The following is a 24958-nucleotide window of genomic DNA, read 5'->3' on the forward strand; positions in this document are numbered from 1 at the left end:
GATACTAAAAAAAAAGGGAGGGCTGCGCGTCACAAGGGGGGTCTATAAATTGAATATTGGGGAAGGGGATCAGGGGGGTCAAGGGAAAAAGCATAATCTGGGGATAATATGATGGCAGGAAATACAGAATTAGTAATTTTAACTGTAAATGCGAATGGGATGAACGCTCCCATCAAACGGAGATGGATAGCAGACTGGATCAAAAATCAGAAGCCTACAATATGTTGTCTACAGGAAACACACTTAAAGCAGGGAGATACATACAGAGTAAAGGTAAAAGGTTGGAGCAGAGCCTATTATGCTTCAGGTAAAGCCAAAAAAGCAGGGGTAGCTATCCTTATCTCAGATCAAGTAAAAGCAGAAGTTGATCTAGTTAAAAAAGATAAGGAAGGAAACTGTATCCTGCTGAAAGGTAGCATAAATAATGAAGCCATATCTATACTAAACATATATGCACCAAGTGGTATAGCATCTAACTTTCTAAAGGAAAAGTTAAGAGAGTTGCAAGAAGAAATAGACAGTAAAACTATAATAGTGGGAGATCTCAACCTTGCACACTCAGATTTAGACAAATCAAACCACAAAACAAACAAGAAAGAAATTAAAAAAGTAAATAGAACATTAGAAAAACTAGGTATGATAGACCTTTGGAGAAAACTGAATGGCAATAGAAAGAAATATACTTTCTTCTCAGCAATTCATGGATCCTATACAAAAATTGACCATATATTAGGACATAAAGATCTCAAAATTAAATGTAGGAAGGCAGAAATAATAAATGCCTTCTTCTCAGACCACAATGCAATAAAAGCTACATTCAGTAAAAAGTTAGGGGTAAATAGACCAAAAAGTAATTGGAAAATGAACAATCTCATCTTAAAGAATGACTGGGTGAAACAGCAAATTATAGAAACAATTAATAATTTCACCCAAGATAATGACAAAGATGAGACATCATACCAGAATCTGTGGGATGAAGCTAAAGTGGTAATAAGGGAATATTTTATATCTTTAGAGGCTTATTTGAAGAAAATAGAGAAAGAGAATACTAACAAATTGGGCTAGCAACTTAAAAAGCTAGAAAAATACCAAATTAAAAACCCCCAACCAAAAATTAAACTTGAAATACAAAAATTAAAAGGAAAAATAAATAATATTGAAAGTAAACAAAGTATTGAATTAATAAATAAAACCAAGAGTTGGTTTTATGAAAAAAGCCAATAAAACAGATAAACCTTTGATAAATTTGATTAGAAAAAAAGAAAGAGGAAAATCAAATTGTTAGTCTTACAAATGAAAAGGGGGATCTTTCCACCAATGAAGAAGAAATTAGAGAAATAATAAGGACTTGCTTTGCCCAACTTTATGCCAATAAATTTGATAACTTAAGTGAAATGGATGACTTCCTCCAAAAATATAGGCTACTTAGATTTTTTTTATGAAGAATTTTTTTAATTCATTTTTCCAAATTATCCCCTCCCTCCCTCCACTCCCTCCCCACGATGGCAGGTAATCCCATACATTTTACATGTGTTACAATATAACCTAGATACAATATATGTGTGTAAATACCATTTTCTTGTTGCACATTAATTATTAGCTTCCGAAGGTATAAGCAACCTGAGTACATAGACAGTAGTGCTAACAATTTACATTCGCTTCCCAGTGTTCCTTCTCTGGGTATAGTTATTTCTGTCCATCATTGATCAACTGGAAGTGAGTTGGATGTTCTTTATGTTGAAGATTTCCACTTCCATCAAAATACATACTCATACAGTATTGTTGTTGAAGTGTATAGTGATCTTCTGGTTCTGCTCATTTCACTCAGCATCAGTTGATTTAAGTCTCTCCAAGACTCTCTGTATTCCTCCTGCTGGTCATTTCTTACAGAGCAATAATATTCCATAACCTTCATATACCACAATTTACTCAACCATTCTCCAATTGATGGACATCCATTCAACTTCCAGTTTCTAGCTACAACAAAAAGAGCTGCCACAAATATTTTGGCACATACAGGTCCCTTTCCACTCTTTAGTATTTCTTTGGGATATAATCCCAATAACAGCAATGCTGGGTCAAAGGGTATGCATCCTTTGACAACTTTTGGGGCATAGTTCCAAATTGCTCTCCAGAATGGCTGGATTCTTTCACAACTCCACCAACAATGTATCAGTGTCCCAGTTTTCCCACATCCCCTCCAACATTCATCATTATTTGTTCCTGTCATCTTAGGCTACTTAGATTAACAGAGGAGGAGATAAATTGCTTAAATAGTCCCATTTCAGAAAAAGATATAGAACAAGCTATTAATCAACTCCCCAGGAAAAAATCCCCAGGACCAGATGGATTCATATGTGAAATCTACCAAACATTTAAAGAACAATTAGCCCCAATGTTATATAAATTATTTGAAAAAATAGGGGATGAAGGAGTCCTACCAAACTCCTTTTATGACACAGACATGGTACTAATACCTAAACCAGGTCAATCGAAAACTGAGAAAGAAAATTATAGACCAATTTCCTTAAAGAATATTGATGCTAAAATCTTAAATAAGATATTAGCAAAAAGACTTCAGAAAATCATCCCCAGGATAATACACTATGATCAAGTAGGATTTATTCCAGGAATGCAGGGCTGGTTTAATATTAGGAAAACTATTAATATAATTGACCATATTAATAATCAAATTAATAAAAACCATATGATCATCTCAATAGATGCAGAAAAAGCATTTGACAAAATCCAACATCCATTCCTACTAAAAACTCTTGAGAGTATAGGAATAAATGTACTATTCCTTCGAATAATCAGGAGCATATATTTAAGACCATCAGTAAGCATAATATGCAATAGAAATAAACTGCAACCTTTCCCAGTAAGATCAGGAGTGAAACAAGGTTGCCCACTATCACCATTGCTATTCAATATAGTACTAGAAATGCTATATTATATATTATATATTATATATGTTATAATATATACTACTATAATTATAGCAATAAATGTAAAACGCAGTAGAAAACATGACCAGTTCAGATTGATGAACCAACTCCTGAGTTCCTTATGATCCCAGATTCCAGCTCCATTCTCAGGGTCCCCAGTAAGAAAGTCACAAATAGAAAATCTTCTTTCTCCATGGGTGAGATTCCAAAGCCAGTAAGGTATCTTGATCATTTAAATCTCAGGTGGAAAAAGAAGGCACTGCATCCAGAGAGTGTGTTATGGTTCCTCACTTGAGTCTGACCTAGGTCCAAGTGATGCACAGCTCCTTTAACAGTCAACATTTTTTTAAGGAACTTTGCTGAGTTTCTGCAAAACATTTGAGGGGAAAAATGGGCAGCTTGGCCAACCTCCTTCCCATCAGTTACCCATCTCATTCAGGCCCACAGAATTGTACACATACAATAGATACAGACACAAATGTGGGAAAAGATAGGTATGTTCCTCCACAAGGTGGCTTTTAAACAAAAAGAAGGTAACCAACATTTCTATTTTAATTCAATTCTGCAGGGAGCGATGCCCCATGGACCCCTGCAACCTCAACAAAGTCAACAAAATCTGATACTGAGTATCTACCTCTGTTCCAAGCATTGCCCCCTACAGGTATGGGCATAAACATACTAAGAATCACAAATGATCTTTGGGTGGAGGGAGGGAACAGGACCTTTGGTTTCATAAAACATCCTTCTTATGCCTTGGGCATTTTTGCGGGGGGAGGAGAGAGGAAGCAGGTTCACTCCACTTGGAGTCAGGAAACCCGTTTTCTAATTCCACACTTGCTAATTGAGTGATGTTGGAGAATCATTTAATTTCTCAGAGTCTCAGTTTCCTCATCTTAAAAAGAAATAAATAGGATGAGTTGGGAGGGAAATCTATAGAGATCCTTTCCATTAAAAGCTTTGCTCCTACTGGAGGTGGGGCCATGAGGAGAAAGTTTGGGGGACTTCTATCATCTATGTATGGCCTGTTCTACCAACACAGCAACAACTATTTATTATGCAGCAATCCTTGAAGAAACCATAGAGGGATTACCGGGGACTACAGGTGAGTATGTGCAACAGGGGCCCCAGAATGAATCCCTACATGATCTCCTTCCTGGGCCTGTAACCTTCTTGTCCAACCCCTAAAATGAATAGGCCATTCTCCAAACCTAAGCAAAAGGTGTGAAACTATTTTGGAAGCTGAGGGTAGATAAGCCTTTTCTTTTTGGTACAATGCATAACACTGAACTTTCTAACATGCCCAAGGTCAGACAGGAAACAAACAGGTCAAATATGTCAGGCTCTGGGCTAAGCACTGGAGATAGGATGAAAGCCAAAAAAAAAAAGTCTCTGCCCTTAAGAAGCCTATATTAGGGGGAAATGCAATATACATTCTAGATGAATACAAAATATAAACAAAGACTATATGACAACAACCTGGAAAGGACAAAGAAATGGGAAGAGCAGGTAATGACTCCTAAAGAGGCAGGGCTTGAACTGAGTCCAGAAAGAATACTGGGAACCGGAGAGAGCATTCTGGCCGAGGAAAGTGGCCAGCACTAAGACAAAGGGATGGAAGATGTAATAAGTCCCTTCCTGACCTAAAATTATTCTTTGAATCTTTTCCTTTTTGCAGTTTAATCTGCAAAGCAGGAAAACATGTCCCTCAGCCCCTATTATATCTTCCTTGTCTCATTCTGGCATGAGTTCTAAGCTCTGTCTCCAAACTTGAGCTCAGGGTGATACAGAAAGGAGGCTGGGAAATGGGAAAGTCTGGGGTGATTGAGGAGGACCTGGCTACCTCAGGTTCACATTGGAGTCATGATCTCTTTCTATTTTCTTTTGTCCAGATGTAATAAAGGAAAAATCTCCCTGCTTTATTGAGAATCAGGAAGATACAAACCGGTGGGGATCATTCCTTCAAAAGTTTCCTTTAAGGAAATCAAGAAATAGATTTGCACAAGTCTAAATCATTAAACCAGAGCAGAGCACCAAACTTGCTGTGTGTCTTTACTGGAGGATCTGTTGGGAAGGGAGGAGCCGGGGTAGAGGAAAAAGTGGGCATTCTTGGTCACTAGGCAGAAAATTTCTTGGAAATTCCTCTCCTCCAACTTGGTCAAATGCTCAGTTACCTCAGTTACCCAGATCCTTCACACCAAGTGCACACATAAAATAGAGAGAGGAACAATCAAAGTAGCTCGTACGAAGAATAAAGAAATGTGTCTACCAAATGAATGATTTCTCACAAATACAAGATAGACAAAGAAAGTATATGTGGAAAGGACACGACCTGGGAGGACCAGATTAGGCCTCCTGCAGAGGCTGGATTTGAAGTGAGTCCAGAAGGAACACAGAGAAACGGTCAGAGTACTCTAGGTATGGAGGGTGGTGTATGGTTAAGGAAATTTATGGCTTGGATTCCCACCTAGAATAAGACATACTTAAGAAGAAGAATATAGATATTTTATTGATTAATAGAATAGGCAACTGCATAGGCAATTTGCAGTAATAGCAACAGTAACTAATAAGCCCTAATACTATAATATTTATAGCAATAATTATATATATATATATATATAAAATATTAGATATATATATATATAATTATTGCTATTATTATTGCAGTTCTATATGTTGTTATATAACATATTATATATGTTATAATATATACTACTATAATTATAGCAATAAATGTAAAACGCAGTAGAAAACATGACCAATTCAGAGTGATGAACCAACTCCTGAGTCTCTTAGGATCCCAGATTCCAGCTCCATTCTCAGGGTCCCTAGTAAGAAAGTCACAAGCAGAAAATCTTCTTTCTCCATGGGTGAGATTCCAAAGCCAGTAAAGTATCTTGATCATTTAAATCTCAGGTGGAAAAAGAAGGCACTGCATCCAGAGAGTGTTATAGTTCCTCACTTGAGTCTGACCTAGATCCAAGTGATGCAAGGCTCCTTTAACAGTCAACATTTTTTGAAGGAACTTGGCTGAGTTTCTGCAAAACATTTGAGGGGAAAATCGGCAGGTTGGCCAACCTCCTACCTCACAGTCTTTTCTGGCTTACAACCCACCTCCCCCTTCCTCAGTCCTTAGGATTTAAGCAGATTGGTGTTCAAATATATTTTTTAGAGGGACAGATGTTTTCTTATAGGCATGGGAATCACCCAAAAGATATGACAGTTTACATACTGGGTCTGTTGAGACACATGGAAGAACTTCTAATCCATAATGAGCATTCAGGTGACCAACACAGAAGCAGAAGAAGAAATACCTAGTATGAGGAACTGCAAGTACACCAGGGCCCTTCCAGGTCTAAAATTATTCTTTGAATCTCTTTTGTTGCTGAAGTTAAATCTGCAAAACAGGAGGAAATGTCTGTCAGACCCTGCTATGGCCACCTTGCATCATTCTGAAAGTAGCTGAAAATCCTGCCCCTAACACTAGGCACAGGGTGGTATAGGAGCACGGTTGGGCCCTGTGAAACAGAAAGTCTGGGGTGACCAGGGAGCCCCGACTACCTCAGCTGCACATTGCAGCCATGACCCCTTTCCATTTTCCCTCTTTCCAGACAAATTCATGCAAGCAGTTAGTGAATCATCTGGCTGAGAGGCAGGAAGATAAGAACCTGTGGGAAGCATTTCTTAAAAGGATTCCTTAAAGTAAATGATTAAAAATCGATTTTCACAAAGGTGAATTGTTACACCAGATCATCAAATCTGCTTCTTCTCTTGTATCTTGACTGAAGAATCTGTAAGGAGGAAAAGACCTTTAACAGAGGACGAAGTGGGCATTATCAGCAACCAGGAGGGAAAATTTTATAGAAATCCCTGACCTTCTCCAAGCCATTCAAATGCTATGTGCACCATGAGTTATCGACCTCCTTCACACCCACACAAATGCACACATATAACAGACACAGACACAAATAAATTTGGAAAAAGACACCTATGTGCATCCACAAGGTGGCAGGTAAACAAAAAGATAGTAACTAACATTTTTAATATAGTTCAATTCTCCTAAAGTCTATGCAGATAACCCTAAATCTAAAATAGAAAGTTTAGTCCTGGGAGAACCATCCAACAAGGTTTTCGTTTGTCTCTCACTATAAAAGAGAAACAGCAGAGAAAGAGAAAAAAGTGAGGGGGAAAGAAAAAAAAAAAAGAAAGAAAGAAAGGGAACACAGGCTATGGTTTTGAGAAAATCCAAAAACCATAGAGAAACATGGGGATTAAAAGTCATTTAGGTGTAACAAAAAAAGTACCCTGATCCTCACTTCCTCAAGACCAGATATGTTACATTTTACTTCCCTCCCAATTCTCCATTATTCTTATGAGGATTAGGGGTATCTAGCCTCTCTGCAAATGGCTCCAACTATTTAGAATTTTGGTGTTCCCTAAGTATGTGGAATCCCTTAAAGCCCGATTCCTTTTAATCACTAACAGACAAATGTGATTTATTTCTCCAAGAAATTATCCCTTCAGAAATACAATTACAAAAATACAATCTTACTCCCCAAACACATGCAAGACATAATCCTCCCTTTTCACCCCCTATCACCTCATATTCTGGAAAGGAAAACAGACTTATCCTTTAACTCCATTGTTGTAGAGCCTAGTCCCAGGTTCCAAGGATAAGGGCCAGAGCAGTCCCAGGTTCCAGGCTCAGATACTCCTACTTCTCTGAGATTCTTTTCCAGGCTACCAGTAACATCTCACCTAGAACTCTGGCTCCAACCATGACGTGAACTTTGAGCACCAGTGGTATTCACTTCCAGGACTTAAAACTGAGAAGGATAAATGGAATAGAACATAAACAAACAGCCCCAGGCCCATTTCTCTGAGCTAAGGAAGAAGAGAATAAGACAAGGAAATCCTTTCCCTTTCACTAGGTCAATGTATGATCACTAAGATACAGCTAAGGTTTGCCTGTCACCCTTAGGATGTAGAAGGAAAGGGAAAATGCACCATACTACAAGCAGACAATTAAAGAAGGTTACCTTGCCACCAGTGGTACAGGAAGCATCAATTTCAGGTGATCTGGGATGGCCAGATAAGCCCCCTCACATAGAGAATCACAGAATTTCAGAGACCTTCAGAAAGATTCTGATTCAGCCCATGTTTAAAGAAGAACTCCCATTATAACCTCATTGAGGAGTAAACATACTTTACTTGTAGAATTCCAAGGATGGGCAACTCAATGTTCATTCTGCTATGCATTCAACAAACTTTTACCCAGTCCTCAACATGGGAAACCTCACCCGGCCCGGACACGGAAAGGATTGACAGATTGATAGCTCTTTCTCGATTCTGTTCTACCTTCCTGCTGGGATCATCATGGGAAAAGGGCTGCAGAAATGTCAGTCATAACTCAGCATTTAAGGAAGGAAAGGAGGGAGGGAGGGAGGGAGGGAGGGAGGAAGGAAGGAAGGAAGGAAGGAAGGAAGGAAGGAAGGAAGGAAGGAAGGAAGGAAGGAAGGAAGGAAGGAAGGGAGGGAGGGAGGGAGGGAGGGAGGCAGAAAGTGAGGGAGGGAGAAAGGGACCAAGAAAGGGACGGAGGGAGGGAGGAAGGGAGGGAGGAAGGGAGAGAGGGAGGGAGGAAGGGAGGGAGGGAGGAAGGAAGGAAGGAAGGAAGGAAGGAAGGAAGGAAGGAAGGAAGGAAGGAAGGAAGGAAGGAAGGAAGGAAGGAAGGAAGGAAGGGAGGGAGGGAGGGAGGCAGAAAGTGAGGGAGGGAGAAAGGGACCAAGAAAGGGACGGAGGGAGGGAGGAAGGGAGGGAGGAAGGGAGAGAGGGAGGGAGGGAGGGAGGGAGGGAGGGAGGGAGGGAGGAAGGAAGGAAGGAAAGAAGGGAGAGAGGAAAGGAAGGAAAGAAGGGAGAGAAGGAGGGAGGAAGGGAGGGAGGTAGGAAGGAAGGGAGGGAGGAAGGGAGGCAGGGAGGGAGGAAGGGAGGGAGGAAGGAAGGAAGGGGGAGGTTGGGGAGGGAGGAAGGAAGGAAGGGAGGGAGGAAGGGAGAGAGGGAGGGAGGGAGGGAGGGAGGGAGGGAGGAAGGAAGGAAGGAAGGAAGGAAGGAAGGAAGGAAGGAAGGAAGGAAGGAAGGAAGGAAGGAAGGAAGGGAGGGAGGGAGGGAGGGAGGAAGAAGAGAGGGAGGGAGGGAGGGAGGAAGGAAGGGAGGGAGGGAGGGAGGGAGGAACGAAGGGAGGGAGGGAGGGGGGAGGGAGAGAGGGAGGGAGGAAGGAAGGGAGGAAGGAAGGGGAAGGAAGGAAGGTGGGAGGGAAGGGAGGGGGGAGGAAGTAAGTAAGGAAGGGAGGGAGGGAGGGTGGGAGGGAGAAAGTGAGGGAGGGAGAAAGGGACCGAGAAAGGGAGGGAGGGAGGGAGGAAGGGAGGGATGGAGGGAGGGAGGGAGGGAGGGAGGGAGGGAGGGAAGGAGGGAGGGAGGGAGAAAGGAAGGAAGGAAGGAAGGAAGGAAGGAAGGAAGGAAGGAAGGAAGGAAGGAAGGAAGGAAGGAAGGAAGGAAGGAAGGAAAGAAAGAAAGAAGGGAGAGAGGAAAGGAAGAAGGGAGAGAGGAAAGGAAGGAAAGAAGGGAGAGAAGGAGGGAGGGAGGGAGGAAGGGAGGGAGGGAGGAAGGAAGGGAGGAAGGTAGGAAGGAAGGGAGGGAGGAAGGAAGGAAGGGGGAGGTTGGGGGAGGGAGGAAGGAAGGAAGGGAGGGAGGAAGGGAGAGAGGGAGGGAGGGAGGGAGGGAGGAAGGAAGGAAGGAAGGAAGGAAGGAAGGAAGGAAGGAAGGAAGGGAGGGAGGGAGGGAGGGAGGAAGAAGAGAGGGAGGGAGGGAGGGAGGAAGGAAGGGAGGGAGGGAGGGAGGAACGAAGGGAGGGAGGGAGGGGGGAGGGAAAGAGGGAGGGAGGAAGGGAGGGAGGAAGGAAGGGGAAGGAAGGAAGGTGGGAGGGAAGGGAGGGGGGAGGAAGTAAGGAAGGAAGGGAGGGAGGGAGGGAGGGAGGGAGGGAGGGAGAAAGGGACCGAGAAAGGGAGGGAGGGAGGGAGGAAGGGAGGGACGGAGGGAGGGAGGGAGGGAGGAAGGAAGGAAGGAAGGAAGGAAGGAAGGAAGGAAGGAAGGAAGGAAAGAAAGAAAGAAGGGAGAGAGGAAAGGAAGAAGGGAGAGAGGAAAGGAAGGAAAGAAGGGAGAGAAGGAGGGAGGGAGGGAGGAAGGGAGGGAGGGAGGAAGGAAGGGAGGAAGGTAGGAAGGAAGGGAGGGAAGAAGGGAGGGAGGGAGGGGGAGGGAGAGGGGAAGGAGGAAGGAAGGAAGGGAGGGAGGAAGGGAGGGAGGGAGGAAGGGAGAAAGGGAGGGAGGGAGGGAAGGAGGAAGGGAAGGAGGAAGGGAGTGAGGAAGGGAGGGAGGAAGCAAGTAAGGGAGGGAGGAAGGGAGGGAGGAAGGAAGGAAGGGGGAGGTCGGGGGAGGGGGGAAGGAAGGAAGGGAGGAAGGAAGGGAGAGAGGGAGGGAAGGAGGGAGGAAGGGAGGGAGGGGGGGAGGTAGGAAGGAAGGGAGGGAGGAAGGGAGAGAGGGAGGGGGGGAGGAAGGAAGGAAGGGAGGGAGGGGGGGAGGAAGAAGAGAGGGAGGGAGGGAGGGAGGAAGGGAGGGAGGGAGGGAGGAAGGAAGGGAGGGAGGGAGGGAGGCAGAAAGTGAGGGAGGGAGAAAGGGACCAAGAAAGGGACAGAGGGAGGGAGGAAGGGAGGGAGGAAGGGAGAGAGGGAGGGAGGGAGGGAGGGAGGGAGGGAGGGAGGGAGGGAGAGAGGAAGGGAGGAAGGAAGGAAGGAAGGAAGGAAGGAAGGAAGGAAGGAAGGAAGGAAGGAAGGAAGGAAGGAAAGAAGGGAGAGAGGAAAGGAAGGAAAGAAGGGAGAGAAGGAGGGAGGAAGGGAGGGAGGTAGGAAGGAAGGGAGGGAAGAAGGGAGGGAGGGAGGGGGAGGCAGAGGGGAAGGAGGAAGGAAGGGAGGGAAGGAGGAAGGGAGGCAGGGAGGGAGGAAGGGAGGGAGGAAGGAAGGAAGGGGGAGGTTGGGGAGGGAGGAAGGAAGGAAGGGAGGGAGGAAGGGAGAGAGGGAGGGAGGGAGGGAGGGAGGGAGGGAGGAAGGAAGGAAGGAAGGAAGGAAGGAAGGAAGGAAGGAAGGAAGGAAGGAAGGAAGGAAGGGAGGGAGGGAGGGAGGGAGGGAGGAAGAAGAGAGGGAGGGAGGGAGGGAGGAAGGAAGGGAGGGAAGGAGGGAGGGAGGGAGGAATGAAGGGAGGGAGGGAGGGGGGAGGGAGAGAGGGAGGGAGGAAGGGAGGGAGGAAGGAAGGGGAAGGAAGGAAGGTGGGAGGGAAGGGAGGGGGGAGGAAGTAAGGAAGGAAGGGAGGGAGAGAGGGAGGGAGGGAGGGAGGGAGGGAGGGAGGGAGAAAGTGAGGGAGGGAGAAAGGGACCGAGAAAGGGAGGGAGGGAGGGAGGAAGGGAGGGACGGAGGGAGGGAGGGAGGGAGGGAGGGAGGGAGGGAAGGAGGGAGGGAGGAAGGAAGGAAGGAAGGAAGGAAGGAAGGAAGGAAGGAAGGAAAGAAAGAAAGAAGGGAGAGAGGAAAGGAAGAAGGGAGAGAGGAAAGGAAGGAAAGAAGGGAGAGAAGGAGGGAGGGAGGGAGGAAGGGAGGGAGGGAGGAAGGAAGGGAGGAAGGTAGGAAGGAAGGGAGGGAGGAAGGAAGGAAGGGGGAGGTTGGGGGAGGGAGGAAGGAAGGAAGGGAGGGAGGAAGGGAGAGAGGGAGGGAGGGAGGAAGGAAGGAAGGAAGGAAGGAAGGAAGGAAGGAAGGAAGGAAGGAAGGAAGGAAGGGAGGGAGGGAGGGAGGGAGGGAGGAAGAAGAGAGGGAGGGAGGGAGGGAGGAAGGAAGGGAGGGAGGGAGGGGGGAGGGAGAGAGGGAGGGAGGAAGGGAGGGAGGAAGGAAGGGGAAGGAAGGAAGGTGGGAGGGAAGGGAGGGGGGAGGAAGTAAGGAAGGAAGGGAGGGAGGGAGGGAGGGAGGGAGGGAGAAAGTGAGGGAGGGAGAAAGGGACCGAGAAAGGGAGGGAGGGAGGGAGGAAGGGAGGGAGGGAGGGATGGAGGGAGGGAGGGAGGGAGGGAGGGAGGGAGGGAGGGAGGAAGGAAGGAAGGAAGGAAGGAAGGAAGGAAGGAAGGAAGGAAGGAAGGAAGGAAAGAAAGAAAGAAGGGAGAGAGGAAAGGAAGAAGGGAGAGAGGAAAGGAAGGAAAGAAGGGAGAGAAGGAGGGAGGGAGGGAGGAAGGGAGGGAGGGAGGAAGGAAGGGAGGAAGGTAGGAAGGAAGGGAGGGAAGAAGGGAGGGAGGGAGGGGGAGGGAGAGGGGAAGGAGGAAGGAAGGAAGGGAGGGAGGAAGGGAGGGAGGGAGGAAGGGAGAAAGGGAGGGAGGGAGGGAAGGAGGAAGGGAAGGAGGAAGGGAGTGAGGAAGGGAGGGAGGAAGCAAGTAAGGGAGGGAGGAAGGGAGGGAGGAAGGAAGGAAGGGGGAGGTCGGGGGAGGGAGGAAGGAAGGAAGGGAGGAAGGGAGAGAGGGAGGGGGGGAGGAAGGAAGGAAGGGAGGGAGGGGGGAGGAAGAAGAGAGGGAGGGAGGGAGGGAGGAAGGGAGGGAGGGAGGGAGGAAGGAAGGGAGGGAGGGAGGGAGGAACGAAGGAATGGAGGGAGAGAGGGAGGGAGGAAGGGAGGGAGGAAGGGAGGGAGGAAGGAAGGGGAAGGAAGGAAGGTGGGAGGGAAGGGAGGGGGGAGGAAGTAAGGAAGGAAGGGAGGGAGGGAGGGAGGAAGGGAGGGAGGGAGGGAGGGAGGGAGGGAGGGAGGGAAGGAGGGAGGGAGGAAGGAAGGAAGGAAGGAAGGAAGGAAGGAAGGAAGGAAGGAAGGAAGGAAGGAAGGAAGGAAGGAAGGAAGGAAGGAAAGAAAGAAGGGAGAGAGGAAAGGAAGAAGGGAGAGAGGAAAGGAAGGAAAGAAGGGAGAGAAGGAGGGAGGGAGGGAGGAAGGGAGGGAGGGAAGAAGGGAGGGAGGGAGGGGGAGGGAGAGGGGAAGGAGGAAGGAAGGAAGGGAGGGAGGAAGGGAGGGAGGGAAGAAGGGAGAAAGGGAGGGAAGGAGGGAACGAGGAAGGGAAGGAGGAAGGGAGTGAGGAAGGGAGGGAGGAAGGAAGGGAGGGAGGAAGGGAGGGAGGAAGGAAGGAAGGGGGAGGTCGGGGGAGGGAGGAAGGAAGGAAGGGAGGAAGGAAGGGAGAGAGGGAGGGAGGGAGGGAGGAAGGGAGGGAGGGGGGGGAGGAAGGAAGGAAGGGAGGGAGGAAGGGAGAGAGGGAGGGGGGGAGGAGAAAATACATTTTTGTGTGTGTATAAATATATACATATGTAAATATCTCAGTCTGGACTCTTGAACTTCACTTCTCTAACAAGAAATACGCAGCATTTTGCATCATCAGTCCTCTTGAATAAGAGCTGGTAGTTACTCATCAGAATTTCAAAGCCTTTCAAAGTTCTTTATCTTTATAATATTATTTGCAAATTCGAAATCATTTTCCTTGTTCACTTATTTTCATAAGTTTATAAAAAGCCTCCCATGGTTTTCTGACACCATCTCTTCTCCTTTTCTTATAGCACATAGCACTTTGTTGTTCCGCCATCTCCAATCAAGAAGCACCTCCTCAACTTCCAGTTCTTTGCCACCCCCAAAACACCTGCTCTAAAGGTTTTGGTACATACTTAGAGTTTGTTTTGTTTAGGATTAATCCAACCTCTTCTGGAGAGTAAGGTGTCTCAAGCAAATAGTGAAGTCATTAACTGCGCCAGTTCCACACTATTGAGATTTCCCTCATGACCCTTAAAGTAATAGGGTTAATAGGGGATAAGATTTATCATCTACCCATATTAGAAAATAAGTAGTTTAAAATCCTTGTTTAATGTCCTAGGAATGTCCCTTCATGTTTTGTTGTTGTTGTTCTTGTTTCTATTAACGCCTATGTTTGAACTTCAAAGTTTGTACAATTCTGGTCTTTATTCAGAAATGCTCAGAAATCCTCTGTTTTATTAAGAAAAAGACAAATGGAGCCAGAAAGAGACAGACAGACAGATGGAAAGAGACAAACAGCAGACAAGAGAACGGATGAGATAGTGGCCCTATCACAAGCTTTGCAAAAAACCAGTTGCCCAAACTCTCTGAACCAGAAGGATGCTTCCAAGCTTGTCTTTCTTTGAGCAAAGACAGTCGGAAGAACGGAAAGTCTACAAGCGAATAGAGAACAGCAGCTTTCTCTCTGCCAGGCTTGCTGGGTCTGTTAACTTCCCAGGCTTCCCTCCAACCCTTCAAAAAAGACCAGCTCTTAGTGGGGAGGGAGGAGTCAGGAGTACTGCCTGCGTACTGCCACGCCCCGTACCCCGCCCACCTGCGGAGATTCCCTCAGAGCATGCTCGTTTGGCCTAGCAACGCCACCATGGCAACCACATTTTTGGTAGGTTCATGAATTCATCCTGGTGCTGGCTGGCTGTGGAGGCCATGGGGAATCTGGACTTTTTTACGTGTTCGATTCTTTTTGAACAATCCGAAATGGTGACATGGAAAACACTTTCAATTTTCTTTTTCTCGTTTTCTTTTATTTTAGAATTTGAACACATAATCCCTAGTTTCAGGATTTGGGGGGAAAGGACTTTTTCATTTTTATTTTTTTAATTTCTATTCACAGATTCATAAAGATTTCATAAAGAAAATTTTTTTCAAAGAAGTGATTCGATTTCTACTTTAAAAATCTGGGCTTTAGTTGGTGTAATGGATAGAGCATCAGCCCTGAAGGCAGGAGTCAAATTTGGCTAAATAACTCTGGGCAAGTCACTTCCTCCCAATTGCATCTGAAAAAAAATGGGGCTTTGCTATGCTTTTATTCTGTTAAGTTATTATACTTTAAATCAACCTTCGTTCCTATCCTTTTATATTGCCTACATTCAGTAAATCAATAATAAAAATTTCCTACTGTGCTTCAGGCCTTGGGCTAAGCTAGGAATATATATAGGAAAATGAAGGGGAAAAAAGAGTCTTGTTCCCAAAGAATTTAGTGGAAGATAGCACATGGAAAGAATCTAGAAAATTCACAGGGGGAAGTAAGACTACATGACTTATAATAGCACAATGAGGCCCTCCTCCATCCTCTCCCAGGAGAACCATCCCTAATAATAAAGCACTTTTGAAAGAAGAAAACAAAAAGATCATAAAAATCAATCAATATATGGAGGGAAAAACTTGGCATTAAACCCAATATTCAACACCAACAGATTCTTATCTTTTTCAGGAGAGCTGGGATTAAAAGGAAGCTATTATTTTATATTCTTTTCAATGCCAAGTTTGTTCTTCACACATTCTCAAAATTCAGTTTAATTTATTTTGTGCATCAGGGTTGCTTTTCTATTTACATTCTTAGCATGGTGTATATTTTCTTGATTCGGTTTAACTCTCTATTAATGTCTCTCCTACTTCTTTCTATTTATGTTGATCATTTCTTACAGCACAATAATTCACTATAAGGTAGGACTGTGATTTAGCCATTTACTTTGTTTCCATTTATAATGACTTAGTAGCCATAATCAAGGAATACCAAGCTGGGGCTGCTACTGCTAATCTCTTTACCAGTGTTCTTTTGGAAGGGATAGAGCAGAAGGTAGCAGTAGATTTCCCAAAAGATTGTGAATTGGGCAGGAAGGACTCAAGTCAGAACTGGGAAACCCACAGAATAGACAGAAGGTCGGAGAGACGTCTGTGCTACAAATGGGGGCTCTAGAGTAGTTCAAAATGTTTAAAGGGATACATTTTTCTTTATTGCTTTGGCTGTGAGAAAAAAAGCTTAATGCTTATAAATCTTGAAATACCACAATGTCTAAGGAATAATGGAGAAAAATATATGGAATACAACATAATTACAATGATAATCTATTTAGAAAATGTAGAAGAAACAATATCCCTAAGGAAATGCAGAAAGCTAGGAGGCACATTAGATTGCATATGACCAGTAGTCAGGGACAACTGAGGTTGAATCCTGCCACAAACATGTAACATCTCGAAGCCTCAGTGTTTTCATTTGTATAATGGAAGTACTATGACCGTCTGTCTCAGGGTTGTTCTGAGGATCAAATGAGAAAACATATGCAAATCACTTTGCAAACTTTAAATGGTTATATAAATGGTAACTATGACTATGATTAAAATGTGATATTGGAAAAGGAAGTCAGCTGGTCATGTAGTAAGGGTATGCAAAACAAAAGGAAAATCCAAGCTCTCTACTGATATTCAGAAACACTTTTATTAAAGATCTAGAGCAAAAGTTCTTAACTCGGTGTACAGAGATCTCTTTGGATTTTATATAGAGATATTGGGGCTCCTTGAACTTGGATAGGAAAAATTTACATAAATATTCACCTTTGTAATCTTATGTATTTTATTTGACATACTTAAAATAAATATGACTCTGATAAAGACTCACCAGACATGGAAAAAGGAATCCAGAACATTCAAAAAAATTGAATACCTCTGACCTAAGCACACACATCCATCAAAGTGGCTAACATAACAGAAAACAAAAACGGCAAGTGTTGGAGGGGATGTGAGAAAACAAGGATATTAGCACACTGTTAATAGAGTTGTGAATTGGTCCCACTATGTCCAAAAAGCTATAAAACTCTGCATACTCTTTGAAACAGCAATACCAGACTATGCCTGTATCATACAAAATATATACAAGAAAAAGGAAAAAAGCTGGTATGCCATGCTCAGAGAAGATGGCATCCTCCCCAAACAGAGAAATGATCACACTTAGAAAGGGAACTTTGGAACCAATTGTGAGACAAGAGAGATACTAGCACAGGACCGCGCAGCATGGCACACTCATATCAGAGAAGGTGCTGTGCTCCATGAGCAAAGAAGAATTGGCAGTACCTAAAAAGAAATGACAGTTGAACAAATTAAAAACATCTCCCCTGCAAATGTTTACTGGGATTATTTGTGCCTGACCTGTGGTGGAGCACTGTGAGATCATGTTGGTCCAACCATCCAGTCAGACACACTGTACTTAAGCCCAGTATAGAGATGCCATTCTGGTCCTGTTTCAGAATGAAGGTCAACAGCTGCCATTATAATTCTTGGCCTGAGTCTTTCCCATGTTTTATGTAATCCGAGGCACACATATGTATCTAGTATAAGTTACAAAATCAGACACCGTTTTCTTTGGAGAGAGAATGTCTCAGGGATTGCAAACTTTTCTCTTTCCCAGGTTCTTGCTTCCTCCACATATGCTCCCCTCTCCATCTTATTCTGAATGGCAGTAGAAGCAACCTCGGGTCATTTGAATGAGCCCATCCATTTTACCTGAGATAGACTTCCATGGGAGAATTTGAAGGTGAAGTACAACTCAAGAAGCTGTGCCTGGAGGAGGGACTGATAAAAGTGGCACACTGCCAGGCTATTGGGAGAGAGCAGACATCAGATTATAAAGCAAACCTCGAACCTATCCGGTACTGAAGAAGGAGAAGCTTTGGGAGATGATAGACAGAATGTTCCTGACAATTGTTAGGATTTCCTCAGCCTCAAGTCTATGAGACCTGTGGTAGTACACGGGAGAAATCAAGAGCAGAGATCCTTGCTAAGAATCATTCTGTGCTCCTTCTGTGAGACACAGGCGGGCTCAGTATCTCAGGCTAAGACAAGGGAGCTCACATAAATCCCTCCGGGAGGTCAACAAAAGAGGCTTTCACTTGATGGTTTCACCTGAGGGTCTTCACTACTAAGATCATAAAAGAAACTCCACTGGGAGGCACTAATGGGGAGCAATAACTGACAGTAAATGACAGCCACTAAAATAGTACAGACAAAGGAATGCTGTGCATGATGTACAAGAATTTTAATCAGGACCATGGGGAGCGATGATCCTAACTATTGTGACTTGCACAAAACTTTAGAAACAGGGAAGCTGGGTACTTGTGAATACTGCAATGATAAAAGAGCTACTAATAGGACCAAGGCTAGTCCTCTTGAGATGTGACAGAGACAAGCCACATTATCAATGAATGAACCAATATTTTTCCCCCTGAGGCTGGGGTTAAGTGACTTGCCCAGGGTCACACAGTTAGGAAGTGTTAAGAGTCTGAGACAAGATTTGAACTCTGCTCCTCCTGAATTCAAGGCTGGTGCTCTATCCACTGCGCCACCTAGCTGCCCCCTCAACCAACATTTTTTGAGCACCTACTATGTGTGAGATGCTATTCTAGCATCTGGAGAGCACCATAGGCAATGTCATCTGCTAGGAGTCATATCCAGGGGATGACTCTAAGCAGTTAAAGCATATAAACTTCTCAGAGAGAACTAGTTATAGGAAGGTAAGTGGCAAAGTGGATGGAGTGCTAGGCCTGAAGTCAAGAGACATGAGTTCAAATCCAGCATTAAATACTTATCAGTTGGTCAAGTCACTGAAGGTCTGCCTCAGTTTCCTCAACTGTAAAATGAGGGCAATAATAGAACCTACCACACAAGGCTGTTTGGAAGATCAGATGTGGTAATATTTCTATAAATCACAGTGTTTATACTTATAATTAGGTTCAGAGTAGTACTTTTTTATTTGATCTCTAGATAAAGCTTGTGAATTGCAAACTTCCACCTTTATGTGCACTTGTATCTTCATGAAAGAACTAGTAGGACTCTCAAATGAACAAAAGTGTAAGAATATAGGAGAGTTCAGAATTCAGAGCCTACCAAAGCTCTAGGGACCAGATGCCAATAGAAGGGTTAACTCAATATAGAGCCAACAGGAACGAAGATTTGGAGAGAGGTAGCTTAAGGGCAGGAACCATCATGAAAAGACTCACAAAGAATATTGCTGACACATTGGTTCTTGTTAAAAGTAAAATTGCCATATTATTTGGGTAGAAGTAAGAAGCCCAAGAAGTGAACAATATCCAAAGTAGACCTTGCCCCTTTGTACCTGGTGACAGTCTCTGATATAGAGCTTCTAAACCACGAATGCAGGCAGATATCTGAGTCTCTATGGAGGCTAAATAAAGTCATTCTCCTTACATTACTGGTACAACCACTCATACTCACATTAGTCTCTCCCTGGCAATTGATTAGGGAATATAGAACCTTGCCAAAGTAAAGTTCAAACTGTTTGCTAGGACACTGTGAATCCAGGAAGAGGACAGATGTTCTCTTGTCTATCACAATTGGCTGCCCCTCTCTCCATCACAAATAATATAAATCAAACAGGAAAAGAACTATTCCTATTTGTCCAAGATATTTTCATGAAGAAATATGCCTTTGATACAGTCACAAAATATGAAGTCATCCAACCTTTGGAGATTAAAGGGATGTCTATTCCAAAAAAATGGGGAAGGGACTTTCTCTTTGCCAAGAGTGTTGAGACTTGCATATAGAGACTACCTTTTGATATCATACCATTTAAAACTGGACAGTATGTAGAGATCATCACGTTTGATCCCTCTGTTTTGCAAAAAAGAAAACCAAGTCCATATAAGTAATTTGCCAAAGATCACATAAGTATCAAGTACAAAGTGATCATTTTAACGTGGTGTTTACAAATATTAAAAATTCAAAATCATGTGGAAAGAAAAGTGAGGAAAAGAAGGGTGACGAAGAATTGATAAAGAATCTATAATGTAGTATCTATGATGTACCAGGCATGGTGCTAAGCATTTTTAGAAATATTATCTTATGGGAAGGCTTTTACAAAGTGATACAGAGCAAAGAAAATAAATAGAAAAGAAGAGAATATGAAATGGTTTGCTTGAAATAAAGGAGACTAAAAAGAGCAGAATGAAGGAAACATTATACACAATAATAGCAATATGGTTTTAGAAATGATTTTGAAAAATATTTTATTTTCACTATTATAAATACTGAAATTAACCATAAAGGAAATAGGAACATAGACACTATCAGCATCAGAGAAAGAAAAATGGAAATATCTGTAGCACAGTTACATATATATGTGTGTGTCTGTGTGTGTACACATTTTGTTTCTAATTAGAGTCATGTCTGAGTGGGGGGAAAGGAAGGAAGAAAAAAGATACTTATAGAATAGTTTTACTATATAGTTTAAGGGAATAGCAAATTATACATAATAGATTTGCAGTTTAATGTGAAATTAGTGTTTTATTATGCTATGTTACTGAAATGAATTAAATGAATTTAAAAAGAATAGTATATGAAATGGCTCTAGACAACATTACAGAACAAAATTAATGTTAAATACAATGTGTGATTATGTTATCATACATGCTATCTGATTAAATTTACAACATGAATGTTATGGAATATTATTGTTCTGTAAGAAATGACCAACAGGATGAATACAGAGAGGCTTAGAGAGACTTAAATGAACTGATGCTGAGTGAAATGAGCAGAACTAGGAGATCACTATACACTTCAACAATGATACTGTACGAGGATGTATTCTGATGGAAGTGGATATCTTCAACATAGAGAAGAGCTAATCCAATTCCAGTTGATCAATGATGGACAGAATCAGCCACACCCAGAGAAGAAACACTGGGAAATGAGTGTAAACTGTTTGCATTTTTTGTTTTTTCTCCCCAGGTTATTTTTACCTTCCGAATCCAATTCTTCCTTTGCAACAACAACAACAACAAAATTTGGTTCTGCACATGTATACTGTACCTAGGATATACTATAAGATATTTAATATATATGGGAATGCCTGCCATCTAGGGGAGGGGGTAGAGGGAAGGAGGGGAAAAATTTGGAACAGAAGGCAGTACAAGGGATAATGTTGTAAAAAATTACCTATGCATATATACTGTCAAAAAATGTTATAATTATTAAATAAATAAATAAATAAATTTAAAATAAAATTAAATAAATAAATTTACAGCATGAAAATTTCTTCCTGAATTTCTGCTAGAAGACTATCACTTACCTGAACTTCTCAAATCAGGCATCCACCAAATATTCAACTTCCCGCTCCGTGGTACTGCTCCAGTCAAGACTCACAAATGTGAATCCACAATTATTCCCTTTTCATCCTCACCTCACCCCTACAAGTTTACCTATCTTCAGCAAGTTGTCATGAGGAACCGTCATCCTGAAGTCAATGATACTTTCAAATGCCCTCAAGACTTTTGTCATCCCTGAACTGTTAGGAAGCTAATACTTTTATACTGTCTTTTTCTTTCTCTCAGGAATCTTCTCTGATGAAGTTCAGAGTGATGATTCATATACTTTGGGTCCCCCTAAATGCCAAGAAACTTGAGAATATTCTCACTTCAAATGTCTCTCTCCAAATTTCTCTATATTTGTCTTTTCTTCTTTATAACATAGTTATTGGTACTTGTCTTTCCCTTCATCAGATTGCAAGATAGCAACATAGTTCTATCTATCCCATACAAAACATAAAGGAAAGAGTAAATATTAATGGACTCCAAGGATACACTTATTTGTGACTCAACCCTCGATTTTTGTCCCATCCTTATGCATTCTATGGTAAATTATACAACCTAACAAGATGAAAAATTAGGATGACATGTTTTTATTTCCTTTAAGTTGATATAATTTATTTAAGATGTGGTTCTTTCTAAATTATATATAGTGTAATTTATAAAATTGTATGAGCTATGTTTCAAAATGAATGATTAAGTCTTTTATAGCTTTTTAATTTATTTTTATTATAGCTTTTTATTTCCCAGATATATGCATGACAATTGCCAAACCTTTTGTTCTAATTTTTCCCTCCTTCCACCCACCTCCTCCCCCTGATGGCAGGTTGACCAATACATGTTAAATATATTAAAGTATGAGTTAAATTCAATATATACACATGTTCAAGCAGTTATTTTGCTGTATAAAAAGAATCGGACTTTGAAATAGTGTACAATTAGCCTGTGAAGGAAATCAAAAATGCAGGTGGACAAAAATAGAGGGATTGGGAATTCTATGAAGTGGTTCATAATCGTCTCCCAGAGTTCTTTCACTGGGTTTATCTGGTTCAATTCATTACTGCTCTATTTGGTCAGATTTGAACTCTAGATTCTCCTTTTTATTCTTAAGTAGACCTTTTGTTCAAGTGGGCTTGTCTTACATTCCCACCCCAGGTTGTGACCTCTACAAACCCCACATTTACTATATTCAATCAGAAAGCCAAGTTATGATGTCAAACTCCCAAGGTTATGTGTCCCCTATAAAAGATTTCCTCATACTGTAGATCTTTACTAACCCCTTTTATAGCTAAAACACTTTGGGGTATTCCCTCCTGATAGTGTCTTTCTCCTTATTATAGCTAAATCTTTTTAGTGTGTGAAAAACCTTTTAGGATTAACCCACTTGTCAGATCTAGAGATTCTCTGATCACTGTCCTTTGATCCCAAGGGGGAAAAAAGAAAAAAAAAATAAGGAAGAGAAACTATTCATCAGAGATACCAGCACCAGAGGGATGGGACAGCTCCTACTGCTACTTCAGCTACTTCAGTTCTACTCTGCTTTAGCTCCCCCATCTCTCCCTAGCCAGGTAACATTTATTTAATTATGTATAGACAAAGGTGGCTACTTTCCAAAACGTTACAAAATTACACTTGTGCAGAAGAAAAGATCACCAATATAAATTTTAGGATTATGACATTCAGGATTACCTCAGTGTCAGTTTACATATAGGATCCTTGAGACCTATGCTATACTAATATCCTTACATCATCAGTCAATGGTTTGATCTCTTCCCACATATGTGACATATATAACTTTTTAAGTTAGTCTGCTAACTTCTCTATTGAAATTAGACCACTAGTCAATGGGATGCTCCCACTCATGGCATCTTCTCTTTAATGGTACAGAAAAGTCTGACGGCTTGTAATTTCAACATTTTGTATACATTGTATGCAGATACTTCCCAAAACTCAATACTATTGCCTATAAAAATTATGAGATTAATTATCTTTGTAATGGATTATATTTTGAATTTTAAATTTAGAATCTTTACATTTATACATCTTAAAATCATTTGTGTAATGTTGAACTTAAAACCATCTACTTAGATATCCTAATATTATTTAAAGGAGAACCTAAAACTCTCATGTGCAACCTGCTGAAATAAATTTCTTGGGATTATAATTGATATGGGTGTCTTTTGAGTTTTTGAATTCAAGTGTTAATCATTAAAATGCACCATTCCACAGAAGGTACTCAGAGGGGTGTGATCCAGAGCTATTAGGGATGGAAATTTGCAACTGGGAGAAAAGACTAGGAAAACAACTTAAAGCTTTCCTTAAGGTGTTATGCTAATGGTTCAGTTAATGAATTGTGTTCCTTTGTACAGGAATATTTCCCACCTCATTATTCCTATTCCAAATATTTCATAATTATGACTGACTCATGAATTCAAGCAGAGCTGTTTTGTCTTGCTATAAATGTGTCTGTGCTTTTTTTCTTATAACAAATTTTTACATTCAGAACAAATGGTAAATATAAAAGCCATGAGCATAATGCAAGTATGTAAAGTCTTGCTGATTTTTATCTAAAAGCACATAGTCATTGGGTAAATGACTATTTTCCATCTGAAATGTGTAATTATTTGATCAATGAACATTTGGCTTAATCATATGACTGTTACTAGACAGATAGATATTATATAGATATTTTACTAGAAGTATATATCTGCATGTAATTAGGTAATAATGTTTGAAAATAGAAGAACAATTGGCTATTTATAAAATTGTGAGATCCAGCTGTTATTGTAATGTTTATTTAAATTAAACCTGAAATATCTTCAGTGTGCTTTGGAGTAGAGAATTTTAGTGCAATCAGTTTTCTTAGAAGATGTAACTTATGGAGTGCTTTGTGTTACATCAATGCAAAAGTGCATTTAAACTTATTTAAAAAAAACATTTAAACCAATGACGGAACAACATCTGTTTATATTGTGTTTCTTATAAATAACTTATTTGATATTGCAGACTAAGCAGCTAATGAAACCACAAAAGAAGTTGCTGGTCAATCTCTATTGGACTCCTGATTCCCCAGCTCCTGGTTCTTATACTCCTTCCTATAAAAGACCTTGCTATAGAGAGGGATACACCCTTTTCAACTTTTGGTAATTTAACATTAACCTACAAAGAATGCCCTTCAGCCTGTTTTTGTTGGTTACAAACTAGGAGAGATGGCTCAGTATTGTTGAGTATGTCATCCACATCCAGTATTTCTAACCAAATTCAATTGTTGCAAGAATCCCTTTCTTTTTTTAAAACCTTTTCTGCTAGGCACTCCTTTGTAAACTGATCTTTTTACCTCAAATGAGCTATTTTTTTAAACAGAATGACTTGATTGGAAAATAAACTCTGTATCCATAAACAACCTAGGACCCCTGTTACATAAAGGTTTGTGAATGCCTCTGTTAGCCTGAAATCCCACAAAATGGGTGGCATGGGATCTTGGCTACTCTCTTTGCTTGGAATCCCATTTCTAATTCTCATGTCAACTTTAAGTAGGCCTTTTGTTTTTAAGCAGGCCTTTTGTTCAATGGACTTTGGTTGCAGTCCTGCTCCAAGTGGAGGTTTCTGGAAACCAAATTTTGGGGAACACCATCACATCCCTTTTCCTGTTAAATTACTTCTGGGTTTGTTTGTTTGTTTGTTTGTTTTAACCAACTGAATACAAGTTTCTTCTTACAGATAATATAGTTTCCATTTATACCAAACCAACTCTTCATAGTCTACAGAGCATGGTATTCTTTATTTTCAGGGAAGGTAAAGAAAATTGAATTATTTCTCTCCAAATCATTTTCTTCTCCCCACATTCCTTGAACCATTTTCTCTGCCCCTTAAACACACATCCCAAGAATGATGGCTCTGCTTTTAAGTATTCTTTCTCTCTCTCTCTCTCTCTCTCTCTCTCTCTCTCTCTCTCTCTCTCGTTCTCCTTGCCTCACCCTGTGAGTTCCCACAAATGGAGAATAA

The sequence above is a fragment of the Sminthopsis crassicaudata genome, chromosome 5 (genome assembly GCF_048593235.1).
Source record: "Sminthopsis crassicaudata isolate SCR6 chromosome 5, ASM4859323v1, whole genome shotgun sequence".
NCBI classification, from domain to species: Eukaryota; Metazoa; Chordata; class Mammalia; order Dasyuromorphia; family Dasyuridae; genus Sminthopsis; species Sminthopsis crassicaudata.